Source organism: Rhinolophus hipposideros, assembly GCF_964194185.1.
Source record: "Rhinolophus hipposideros genome assembly, chromosome: 23".
Lineage (NCBI taxonomy): Eukaryota > Metazoa > Chordata > Mammalia > Chiroptera > Rhinolophidae > Rhinolophus > Rhinolophus hipposideros.
This window is the reverse complement of record NC_138069.1, coordinates 44,665,278-44,677,298: the sequence shown is the minus strand read 5'-3', so window position 1 is coordinate 44,677,298 and position 12,021 is coordinate 44,665,278. Positions and strand designations below refer to the sequence as shown.

Genomic DNA, 12,021 nt, shown 5'->3' with positions numbered 1-12,021 from the left:
CGGGCCGACCCCCGGGCATTCGGGAGGCGAATGCAGGGGAAGGGGGATCCGCGGGAGGGAAATCCGCTAAACTGAACCTCCAGAGAATTCGAAGGGGCCCGGCCAATCCCTTGACCCCTCCTTCCTCCCAGTGGAAAGGGGGACCAGCAGTGGAGGGGTCCTGTGTGGGGGCGTCCGCGGTCTGGGAGACGGCAAGCCCCTGAGGGCCGCACCGCCCTCCAGTCCCCACCCACGAGTGTGCGCGGCCTTCCCCATCCCCCCGAAACGCGCGCCCCTGCGGGTTGAGCATTTGCACTGGCGGTCGCGCGCGTCCATACAAGGTCTGACTTGGGGTCAACTTTCACGCGGATCCCCGGGTGTGTGTGCACGTGGCAGTGTCCGAAAGCGCGTGCACATCCCCGCCCCCCGTGCCCACCTCCATCGCCACCGAGTGTCCGGGCGGCCAGACCTCCGCGGCTCCTGCTCCAAGCGGTGGCCTGGGGCGGGGGGCGGGCGTGCGCGGGGCGGGCCAGAGGGAGGGGGCGACGCTGCCTCCGGGCTCCCACCTCGCCGCCACGGCATGCTCCAACTTCCCCTCCCGTGTCACCCTCTGGACACCCCCCGTCCGCCGACGTGCGGGAGCGACAGCGCCGCCCGCTCCTCCTCCGCCCTCCCCGCTCCGCTCCTCCACGAAGCCTTCGATCGCGCTCAGAAAGAATGCGCTACAATCCCCGCGCTGCCGCCACCGCGCCCGCCCCGGAGCCGGAGCCGGAGCCACGCGGCCCCTCGGCGCCGCCCGCGCCGCGGCTGCCCCGCCAGCCCCGGACAAGAAGCGCGCGGTCCCCGCCGCCGCCCCGCGCTCGCCCGGCGCTTGACGCAGTGAGCGCCGCAGCCCGGCTCCCGCCGGCTCCTCTCGGCTCTCCCGCGCAGGCCGAGCCCAGCCCGGCGGGCTCCGGGAGGGGCGGGCTGGGCGCGAGGGGGAGGAGATCTGTCTGGAGCCGGCGCGCCGGGCGGAGGAAGAGGAGGAAGAAGCAGGGGGAGCCGGCGCGGCGCCCCGGGGACCCGAGCACGCGCGCTGCGCTCGCCTCGCCCGCGCCTGAAGCCCCGCGCCAGCGCCCCGGCCCAGGTAGGAAGGGCTGGTGGGGGAGGGGCTTGAGAGAGGCGGGGGTCCTCTCTGCGGGGGGGGGCAGCGGGTCTCCGCCCCTGGGGGAGGCGGGGAAGCTGCTCTTCCGGGCGGCGGCGGGGGCGGGCGCGGGTCCCCCGCGGCTCTCGCAGCCCCGTCCGCCCCGGCCCCGGCGCCCTGCCCTGAGCGGCCGCGCGGGGGCCGAGTCCCCCGCCCGCGGGGCTCTGGTTGCGGCGCGTTGGGTCCAGGGTTCCTGGGCTCCGCCTCTACCCCCGACTTCTGAGGCGGGAGCACCCGAAGTTAGCGGTCGCCGAGCCCCGGCGGACAAACTTCCCTCCCCGACGCGTCGGCCCAAAGGGTGGGGACGCCGGACCCCTCGGTCTAGGAGGCTCCGTGGCGACCCCGAAACTTTCCTGAGCTCCGTGAGAGCGAAGGCGGGCTGGGTAGGGAGCGGGGCAGGGGGTTGGTCTTATCTGCGAGTGCACGTTGGTATCGGGGCGCCCCGAGTTGGCGCGGAGACTGCCCCCTCCATCTGGAGCCCCCATATCGTGGTAGAGGGCACCCAGGGAGTGGACTGTGGGTGCCGAGCCTTCGCTCCTCCGGCGCGAGTAGGGCAGAGCTGCGCCCCGCGCGCTGGAGCCCTTGGAGGGGGTGCTACAGGACCCCCTCCCCCAGTTGTGTCGCTCTGCTGCCGCCGCCGAGCTTGCGGGACAGACCCGCTCACAGCTATTAATAGGCGCCGGTGACCCGAACCTCTCCCCGCCGGGGAAGCCGCGGAGCTGGGCTTGGCTGCGGGCTGGGATGTGACCCCAGGTCCAGAGCTGACCCCTCCCCAGCTGTTACGGTCCCCAGCCTGCCGCTCTTCCCTCCAAGTCCCCTGCTCTCCTCCCACTCTTTCCTCTCCAGGCTCGGGTGTGCCCCCAACTTTTCCTCTTCTCAAACTGCACTGTATGGCCTGTAGTTGCCCCAGAGGCAGGGCCAGACCGGCATGATTCCAGCATAGTCCCCAAACGAGCTCTCGGCCCGGGTGGGTGTGGGGTCCCTGGGGCCAGACTGCCTGGGGATGAGCGGGAATTGGCTCGCATCGGCGCCTCTTCCTTCCACCCCACCCTCAGGGGCGCAGCGCGCGCGCACACACACACACACACACACACACACACACACGCACACACACCGCTGCCCAGTCACCAGCGCCTCTGAGGGGCAGTGGAGAACGGGGTGGTCGCGGTGGAGAGCAGAGGGGCCTGCAAGACTTCTGCGAGGGTTTGGGGGTGTAGCTCCCGTTGCAAGTACAGGGAGGGGCAACGTCCTGCTGGCCCCCTCCCAGCGTGGTCTTCGTGTACATCCCAGAAGGCCCTGGAGGATTCAGTTCCCCCAACCCACCCGAGGCTTCAGTTGATTTGAGGATTTGGAGGCGGGGTCCAGGGTACTTCCGGTCACCCGGTCTGCAAAGTCCAGCCCGGGAGCAGCTTGGCGGGGTCTTAGTCCCCTGTCTGGTCGCCTGCCCCGCTCCTCCGTTACCTCCGGGACCCCAGCGCCCTCCAGCGCTCGCTTGCCGGGCTCTCTCAACCTCAGAGCTTCAGTGAGCGAGGTGACCATCGTCCCCCTGCTCCGGGTCTGGGTGGGGTAGCCCCCCCCCCCCCCCGGAGCGCAGATGGGGTCCCTGACGGATGTCCTGGCGGTGGGCGCCGTGTCTCTGTAAGACAATTAATGACTTATATGCAGGCTGCCAATCGGCGGCCCCGGGGGTGGGGCGACCTAGCCAAGACTCAGGGGATGAGGTCGCAGCTGGACAGCGAAGCCTCCTCTCAGGGAGGAGTGCCTAACGGCGGGCAAAGCCTCAGAAGCCGGGTCCCAGCTCCAGTCAGCTGTGCCCCCAACTCTTTGCTGAGCTCTCTGAGCCCACCTGCTCCCAGATGCGTTGGGTACTGGGACCCTCCCTCGGAAACCTGTACTGCCCCTCCAGTTGACCTCTGAGCGCCTCCACAGAACCCTGACCTTGGGTGGTCACATACTTGCAGGGCAGAGTGAGGCAGGACGCCTCAAGGGCCTCTGGCCTCAGCTTGCACACCGCAGAAATGGGCTCACAGCCCTTGGGCCAGGGGGTAGGGAGGAGGTGGTGATATAACTCTGGGCAGGCACCTACCACATTCCCCGTACCCCGGAGACCCCCATCAAATGCCAACCATATCCTGCTTGGCCAGCAGGCCTCGGGGAACGGGCTGGAAAGGGGAGTCAGCCACCTCTGGCAGGGGTTTGCCTAGTAAAGGCTGCCCTGGGGCAGCGAGTCCCTCCTTGTCACAGGGCTTGTGAAGCCAGAGGCTGGAAGGCTGCTTTCTTGGACCTTCTGAGAGTGACCAGTTTCTCCTCAGTGGGAGCTGCAGCTGCGGGGTGGGGGTGGGGTGGGGGCTCTTAAACATCAGGGAGAAAAGGGGAGCCCTCTCACCACCCACTCAGTTCCCTGTGCCCAGACCTGGCACATTTGAGGCTTGCAGTATCTGGTGACAAATAAGGCCTGCCCTTGGCCTGCACCTGCTGGGATAGGGTCAGAGTGGGGGCAGTCCAAGGAGAGCACAGCGGCTCAGAGGCCGGGAATGGCCCGACTGCCTTTCCCCGCATGCCTCACCTGGCCCCCGAGCTGTGATGTGTGCCCCAGAACTTGTAATCATGGGGCACACCGGCTTTTGTCCCAACATCCCCTTATGGCTGGGCAGCCCTCAAAGGAGCCCCACCTGGAAGCAGGAGGGGGGCACAAAGCATTGAATTCCGGCCTGGGAAGGGAGGGCAGCTCAGCGCCCACTCCCTGTGCCCGGCCACCCTTCTGTGCCCAGGCCTGCCGGGTGGGGGCCCAGCCTATAGGGCCGGCGTGTGCTGTGCTCCTCGCTCGCATCTCTCTCCGGTCCCCACACACTATAGGATTTATCTTGATTTGCTGCCTTTGAATTGACTCAACTCTTTTGTATGCTCGGTGAATTGCCCAGCTGCTGGCGGGGAGCGGGAGCGTGCCGGGGGTACTGAGGCCGGGAATCAGGAGCGGGCGGGGGACAGGAAGCGGGGAGGGGGCGCGCGCGCCGCGGGGACACGGGTGGGCTCTGAGGCGCGGGCCGGCCGCCCAGCCGGGCTGGCCGAGGGCACTGCCGGGCCGGAGAGTCCGGAGGGGTGGAGGGATCGTGCTGGGGGCCAGGACTGCCTCTCCCGCTCTGCTTCGCACGCGCCGAGTGGCGTGGGGCGAGCCTCGCGGCCTCTCTTGCCTCAGTTTCCTCGCCTGTAACGTGTGGAAAGGGGGGCTTCCGCACACGCAGGTTGTGAGGGTCAAACTAAGAGGGTGGAGTGCGCGACAGCCTCCCGGAGTCATCCCAGAGGTTGGGGTGAGTACGCGAAGGAAGGGGGCCAGGTTTGGGGAGCGGGGGCCCGGCGTGTGCCCCTCGGCCCCCTGCGCCCCTGCCTTCTCCGATGTGGGCCGGGCCGCCCCGGGTCCTGAGCACGCCCGGGCTTTGTTCCGCGTGGAGGGGTCGCGGGTGGCTCATCCAGGCCACGGCTGTTGCGCGCTCCCCCAGCCCGGGTGCCGCCCCTGCCTCCGCCGCCACCGGGTGGGTGGCAGGGCAGGGGACCGCGAGGACCCCTCCTGCGCTTTCCGGTACCTCCCCCTCCGCGGCCCTCCCCCTCCGCGCTCCGAGGCCGAGCAGGGCAGCGGCGAGGCGGCCGGGAGGCCGGGCGAGCCGAGGGGCAGCGGGGAGGAGGGGCCGGGGGCGAGGCCGAGACTCGGAGCCGGACTCCGGGTCTCCGGCGGGAAGACGCGTGGGAGGAGGAGCGAGGGGGCGGGCGCGCGAGGGCGAGCCCCCCCGCCGGCGAGGCTCGGGGCGGGGCCGCGCGCGGATCGATGCGCGGAGCTGGGGAGGAATTTCAATCCCCGAGCGAAGTTGGAGCTTGAAGGACGGCGGCGGCGGGCGCAGCGGCGCGGGCAGGTGAGTGCGGGGCCCGCGTCCGAGCGGGGCCGGGCCCGGGGCGCGGGGCTCCGGCGACTCCCGGGCGGCGAGTGCTCCGAGCGCAGCGGGCAAAGTTGGAAGAACTTGGCGGCGACGCGGCCGCTCGGCTCAGCCCGGCAGAGCGGGGTCTGGGCCGGGGTCCCTCCCGCTGCCGCCCCGGCCGCGGCTGCACCCCCACGACGGCACCCTCGCTGGGACCGGCCCCGGCCCCAGCGCCTGTGTCCCCTCGGCGGCGACGCGCCCCACCTGCGGCTCCCTGACCCGTATCCCGGCCGCTGCCCTCGCCCCGACTGCCCGGCCTCCCGTTGTCGCGCGACGCCTCACTCGACACCGGGGACGGTCCAGCCACACACCTGGAAGGGGCCGCCTTCATTGGCGGAGGAGTCACACCCCTGGCGTGGGGTGCGGGCCTTTGCTCTGAACTTGGTCGTGGTTCTCCCCCCTCCCCCCACCTTGGACCCGTTGTCAGCGTCATTCCTTGGGGGGTAATGCTGAGCCTCCGTGCTCCAAGCTGCCTCTAAAGACGGGTCGCTTCCATCCTTTAAAATCCGCAAGTCACCTGCTTGCCTCTTAGGTGTTTCCCCTCCAGCACAGACCAACAGCCTTATGGAAATCAGATTGTTACAGGCATGGACTGTGTGACCTTGGGCCAGAGAACCTCTCAGAGCCTCAATTTCCACATCTGTGAAATGGGGATATAGTGGTAACTGTACTTTGTGGAAGGAGCTCCGTCTGCAGTGAAGGCTTAGCACAGAAGCTGCCCCTAGAGGAGGCCTCTCCTCTAGGCTTGGGGGACCAAGACTGCTCGGCAGCCCCAGCAGAGCCTCAGGTGTGTCTTCTCTCCTGCAACTGGTCGCAGAGCCCTTGCTTGGATGCAGTTGTGTCTCCCTCTCACCCTCTGCATTGGGCTGGGGTCTGTGCAGGAAGCGTTCACAGGATCTGTGATCCCGGAAGCCCTGGGGACAAGAGCTTTTGAAGGGGGCAGAACTAGGGGAGTATAAAGGGCAGCCAACGCTACTGTCTCTCAGGAGCCATTTTTAAAGAGGTCTCCAGAGGAAACAAGCAAACGGGGCTTATGTTGCTTTAAAGCCACAAATATTCCCATCTTTCCTGCCTAGCTGGCCCCCTGGCCTCCTTTGCCCTGGGTCTTTGCAACTTTCACCTTTTAATTGAACAGCGTAGGAGGATAGGTGCCCACCCCCTCCCAGGTTTGTGTCCCACTTCATCAGAAGAGGAGACACACCCAGAGGTAGAGGGACACGCTCCGGGTGACTGGCTTGTCCCAGGAGAATGCCCACCTTTACTCTGAACTTAAGGAGTGGCGCCAAGCCAGGACTCCAGCCCTTTGGTCCTTCATTGTCCTGTGTACATGCTGAGAGAGGTCTGAAACCCTCTGGTGGGCAGAAGACCTGAGGGTTCCTGGGTCACAAAGGTTGGCAGCCATACCCTCCTCCCATCAGCTGGAGCCTCTCCTGCAGCCAGAGGTGCAGCCCACCCCCCCCTCCCCTGCTTGTTGCAGGCCTGCTGCCTGCATACCATTCAGACTGTCACAGCAGAATGATCGGAGCAGGCTGCTTCTGACTCCAAAAGAAGGCGGCACAGGCACCTTATCCTGAGGTCGGGCACACCTGGAGGGGGGCGGGGAAGGGATGTGGCAGACACAGCACCTGGGGCTGGAGGAGGAACAGCAGGCAGCCCTTCCGCTTCGCCCACAGGACTCGCTGAAAAACTCAGCAGTTCTTCAGAGAGCCTTGGGCAGTGGCACCCCACACCTGGGCCCCACCTCCCTACCCAGCCCCCCAAAGAAACGGTGGCCCCTTCCTCGGAGAGTCTAGTGTCAGAGCTTGGACCCAGCAGCCCCCCCTTAGATTCGTAGAGATTTGAACTTTGGTCTGTAAATGTTTCCTTGTCAGCATCACCTGCTTGCTCCAAGAGAGAACAATTAGCAGGGCCAGAGTCATGACAGGGACTTGGACCAGTAGGTACAATGGAGCGTCTTCCTGGCTCCCACATCTGTGTGTCTAACACACACACACACACACACACACACACACACACACACACACAAGCAGATTTCAGTGGGTTTTCTAAACGCTCAGGAGCCTCCCCCCACCCCTGGCCCTAGCCCTTAGGGGCCCAGTTCCCATTAGCAGAGGACCTACGGTGCATGGACCCTGGGTGTTCCCGTATCTCAACAGGAAGCAAACAGGCAGAGCCTGTAGCTTGGGGTGGCTGGTGGGTGGTACCTGTGGAGGGAGGGCACGGGAAAAATGCCAGTGAGTGGCAGTGAGGAGATGGATGTCCAGGGCCCGGTGACGGGGCCATAAATTTCTGGGCGTGAACCTGGAGCAGATGGTGGCATTGCCGTAGGCACATTGGGTACATTTGTCACCCCCCATGCCTCCACATCACCCTTTCTTCCCTTTTTGTCTTGTCATGGATTCCGATTTCTTCCAGCAGAAGCTCAGGCTTCCACTTTGGTGGGTGTCTGTCGGGGTGGCTGATGGTCGGGCCTATGCAGGGGACAGGAGTCTTGATGTGGAAGAGACTTGGATGTCATCCAGCCCAGCACCCCCTGAGATGGGGAGACTGAGGCATTGCCTGAGGTCACGCAGTGTGTGGGGGCAGAGAGGGTGCTGGAAGGGGGTCCTGTGCTCCTCCTGTGTTTGTTCGGGTCTGGTAATTCGAGGAGGGTAGGCACAGCCTCTGCTATTGGGGACATTTGCTCCCTGTCACCCCCCTGCACCCACGTACCCTATGCCAGATGGTGGCCCTGGAGGTGAGCGAGAAGTGGGGTGGCTGCTGGGCACACTCAGCCCCTCTCTCTGGGCCTCCCTGTCCATCACCCTCTACCCACCAGCACCACCCCCAGCCCCCACCGGGCCTGGCTGGCTGAGACGTGGCTTTACCAAACGTTCTGGGTAGGGGAAGAGGGGCTGGAGAAACCACCCTGTGACCCAGTGGCCACTGGGGACAGGGACTGAGAGTCCTGGCCGTTGGTGCTGGGAGAGTCCCTGGAGGTTTATTCAGCACACACACTGAGGGCCTCCTCTGTGCTCTCCCTGGAACCAGAGGACAAGAGTGGGATGGGACCCTGGCATTGGCGGAGCTTGTGTCCAGGACTGGGGACACAGACAACACCACCAACAGAAATACATGGACATGGTTCTTTCTCGTGGGGGGCAGCTCCATCTTCCAGATGGGTGCAGCCTCGCCCAAGGTCACACAGCAAGAGAGTGGTGGAGCCACAGCTGGAGTCCCGGGAACCAGGACCAGGCTGTTCTCGGCTTGGAGACAAAGCTAAAATAGGGGCCCAGAGCAGTGGGAGGCCCAGAAGAGCCTGATGGCCTTCGCAAGAGGGTCAAGGATGGGCCCTACTTTGGCTTCCTGCTCTGGGCCCTGGGTGAAGAGGAGCAGTGGGGAAACTGAGTCCTGGAGGCTGGCCCAGCATTTGAGCACTGGGCCACGTCTGCACCCAGGCCTGTCAGTGGCAGCCCCCCCCCCCCGCCCCCTGGCATGGTGAGAGACCCCCGTCTCTGACTCAGCCCTGTGTGGGATGCCGCCCCGCCTGCCTGACAATGAGCCTTAGTTCCTCAGGACTTCCAGGCAGTCTAGACCTCAGGGTCCCCCTCCCCTGTGAGCAGGCCTCAAGCTCCTTCTAGGGGACGGCTCCTCCCGGAGGAGGGCTCTGGCCTGCCTTTAAGGGACGGGCAGCATTTAGATAGTCCCGGAGGAAGGGGCAGGCATCCAGACTGGGAGCAGAGCAGGGGTGGGACGGGGGCTGAACAGCAGCCAGGGCAGTGAGGGTGTGTCCCCCCCACCATGTGTGTGTGGGTCTGGGCTCCTCCCTCTGCTGGCTTCTGGATGGACTCGCACAGCACAGGGTGTGGCCTCACCATCTGTAATGCCTCAGGACCCCGAAACAAGGCTGGAGCGCAGGAAGAGGCCAGGCTGGGCATCCATGGGGAAGAGGAGGGTGGGGGACATAGCCTGGGGACCGTCCAGCGGTCCTGCCCAGCACCCTCCCAGGCCATCAATACAGGTCGATCGTTCTTGATAGAGGCTCCATTGAACAGATGGGGAAACTGAGGCCCGGATAGGCGAGCAGCAGCAAGCCAGTGGTAGAGCTGGCAGGAGCGCTCAGGCCCAGCCTGGCTCCCACACTCTGTCCCCAGCACCACACCTCCCACACCCCTTGGAGAGAGCAGATGATCTTTGCAGACCCTCATCTTCTTACACAGGAGCCCAGAGGCCCTACCTGCAGCTTCCCCGTGTGGGGCAGGGTGCTCACAGTGGACAGGCCGGGGCTGAGGGCCGTCACCCCCCAGCAGCCTCGGGCCTACTCTGTCCACCCCTTTAGACCCCCCCCAGAAGCACAGCCCTCTTGGTCTGCGCCTCCAGTGGCTACTTCTCTAAATGGGCTGATGGGACGGTAAGGCTTCCGGACAGCTGTGTGGAGAGCTGTCCAGCAGCCTGGAGAGGTGGACAGGTGTGGCAGAGGCCGGGCCCTGCCCCGGAGGTGTGCGAGGAGCTGGGGGTCAGGGGTAGTGCTGCCTTGGGAAGCGGATGGGTCCTGCCCAGGTCGTCTGAGGGTAGGAGCCCTGGGAGATGACGGCCGGCCCGGGTTCCCTCGTGTTTACAGTTTTCTTCTTCTTTTTTTTTTTTTTTTAAAGGAGGGTGCAGCTCACAGTGGCCCATGCGGGGATCAAACCGGCAACCTTGGTGCTACCAGCACCAAGCTCTAACCAACTGAGCTAACCGGCCGCCCCTACCGTTTCATTTTCAGCAGATCAAATGCAGGCCCCTCTTCTTAGTCATCAGTTCCCTTTCATCTAACAAACACAGAGACACAGACAGGCAGCCACGCACCGCCCCATACTGGGGGGGGGGTTGCCAAGGACCGATCTGGAGGGGCTTTCTGGGCTTTCTGCACACAGTAGGTGCTGTGGAGAGCAGGCTGCTGAGCACACGGTGAGGGACCCTCACTACTGGTCCTGTGTTGAGACGGCCCAGAGTGGCTGGGAGGGTGTTATCAGTGCCGGGGAAATGGCGGCAGCGTGGATACCCAGCCCTGGCTCCCCTCAAGGACCCCTCCCCCACCCCACCCCTCCACAAGGTGCTGGGCACCCTCAGGGTGTGCTTGCTGACCTGCCCCAGGGCCTCTGCCATCTCCGCGGAGGCGTCTCCTTCCTCTGCTAGCCCTACAGAAGCTGTAGGTCGGGTGCTGTGCTGCTAGCCGGCCATGTGTGCGGGCACAGGCCACCTCCCCTCGTGCCTCGGTGCTTTTGTATGTCAAGTGGGTCTAAAGCACAACCCTCTCCAGGGGTGTGGGGCTGGGAGCAGAGTCTAGGGGTGCCGTGGTCCCAAGTCAGGAGGCCCAGCTTGTGGAGACTGTCCCTTCCCCTCATTGAGCCTGTCTCCCTTCTGCTAGGGGAGGGCTGGGGAAGACAGCCAGGGGACAGCGAGGTGAGCTGGAGCTGTGGCTGTAAGTTCTGATGCTCCTGGGATCCCAGGGCTTCTGGCTTTGTCCCTCAGGGCCCTCAGCCCCGGCTTCTTTGTGTCCCTCTGTGCCCTGCTGTGCAGGGAGGCAGAGAAAGAGAGTACTGGGGAAGGAGCAGCAAGTGCGACGGCTCAGAGGTGGCAGTAAGCTTGGCATGTTCCAGGGAGGGCAGGGGCGGGCGACCTCCAGGGAGAGGTCAGTGGGGGAGCCCCTGGGGTCCAGGTTAGAGGGTGGCGGAGTTCGGGGAAGGGCTGGGCTCATTCTCTCTGCCCTGGGAAGTGTTTGGGGAATCTGAGCAGCTGGGAGGTGAGGCTGGCTGACAGCTTTAGACGATCCCACTGCTGGAGGGGAGGAAGGGTTCTCAGGGGCACGATTGGAGATGAGCCATGTCTTGGGGAAACAGGGAACCTAGACCTGGCTGATGACGCTGGTGACGGAGAGACACGCGACATCTATTTTGACATTGCTTAAAACAGCAGAGCTGCGTTCCTACAGAGAAAAATGTTCTCTAAAGCACAGCCCGTTTCCCATTTATACGAGTACCTATGGGAATCAGGGACGCATTCGTGTGGAGGACAGGGTTGTGCCAAGCAAGTCCTGTTTGCCTTTGACATCCAAAACGTTCCCGAGATGCTTTTCTGGGCGGTGGTGGGGGTTGAAGCCCCTCAATGGATTGGTGTGGACCACAGGATGGCTTTGGCGCCAGCCCTTGGGGATACCAGGAAAGGGAACCCTAGTCACCCAGAGCCGGAGGTGCCCTTCCTTCCAGAGATGGACTGCTCCTGTGGTGGTTTGGGCGTGGGTGCGTGAGCCGGCATACTGTGTGTGCGTGTGTGTGCCCTCCTGGGGGCACTGCCCCTGCCCCTCGGGGAGCAGGCGGTGGATGCGGCCCTCATGAGTTCCCGTTCCCCAGTGCAGGGGGCGTTCTGATGCTGGATTCCTCAGTGCTGTACGATGAATTTGCCTGCTTTTTTATTTTTAGCAAATTCCGCGCAGCGGACAGAGGTTATGAAATGAAGGGTGTGTGTAGAGCCCCCAGGGTCTCCCGGTGGCCCGCGTGGAGTGCCTGTGGGTCTGCAGCTGGCCAACCATGTCTGGGGAGGAGGCCAGGGGTACAGCTGACTCCAGCTCCTGTTTGCTGTGTGACGACACCCAGGCTCGTTTTGGTTTCCTCATTACAGGGTCCCCACAGAGCAAGAACATGCTAGATCTGAAGGATAAGATTTGCCAGAGATGACTTCTTAGAAAGACAACTCAGTAGAAATCTAGTGTCACCACTGGCCTTTGTGCACACAAGTCAGGGCTGAAATGGGCCACGTCCCAGCTGCACTGAAATGCAGACACGTGGCTGTCACACCTGCACTCTGACAGGCACGGATGCAATGCCCAGCTCACTTTGCACGTGTGCACGCGCTAACTTTTCAGGTGCATGT

The 12,021-nt window shown here is 64.4% G+C and overlaps 1 protein-coding gene across 5 annotated transcripts in view; it reads left to right on the top strand.

The window, feature by feature from the left end:
- Positions 1-735: 735 nt before the first annotated feature.
- The window catches only part of ELFN1 (extracellular leucine rich repeat and fibronectin type III domain containing 1), a 60,082-nt gene continuing 48,796 nt past the window's right edge, over positions 736-12,021 (top strand). For 2 of the 5 annotated variants that reach the window (XM_081035921.1, XM_081035918.1), the window contains exon 1: positions 736-1,105. The gene's annotated coding sequence lies outside the window, so the exon portion shown is untranslated. Of the gene's footprint in view, positions 1,106-4,362; positions 4,471-4,977; positions 5,068-12,021 lie in introns of those variants that run through there. The other 3 variants (XM_081035919.1, XM_081035920.1, XM_081035922.1) reach the window with 3 other exon arrangements.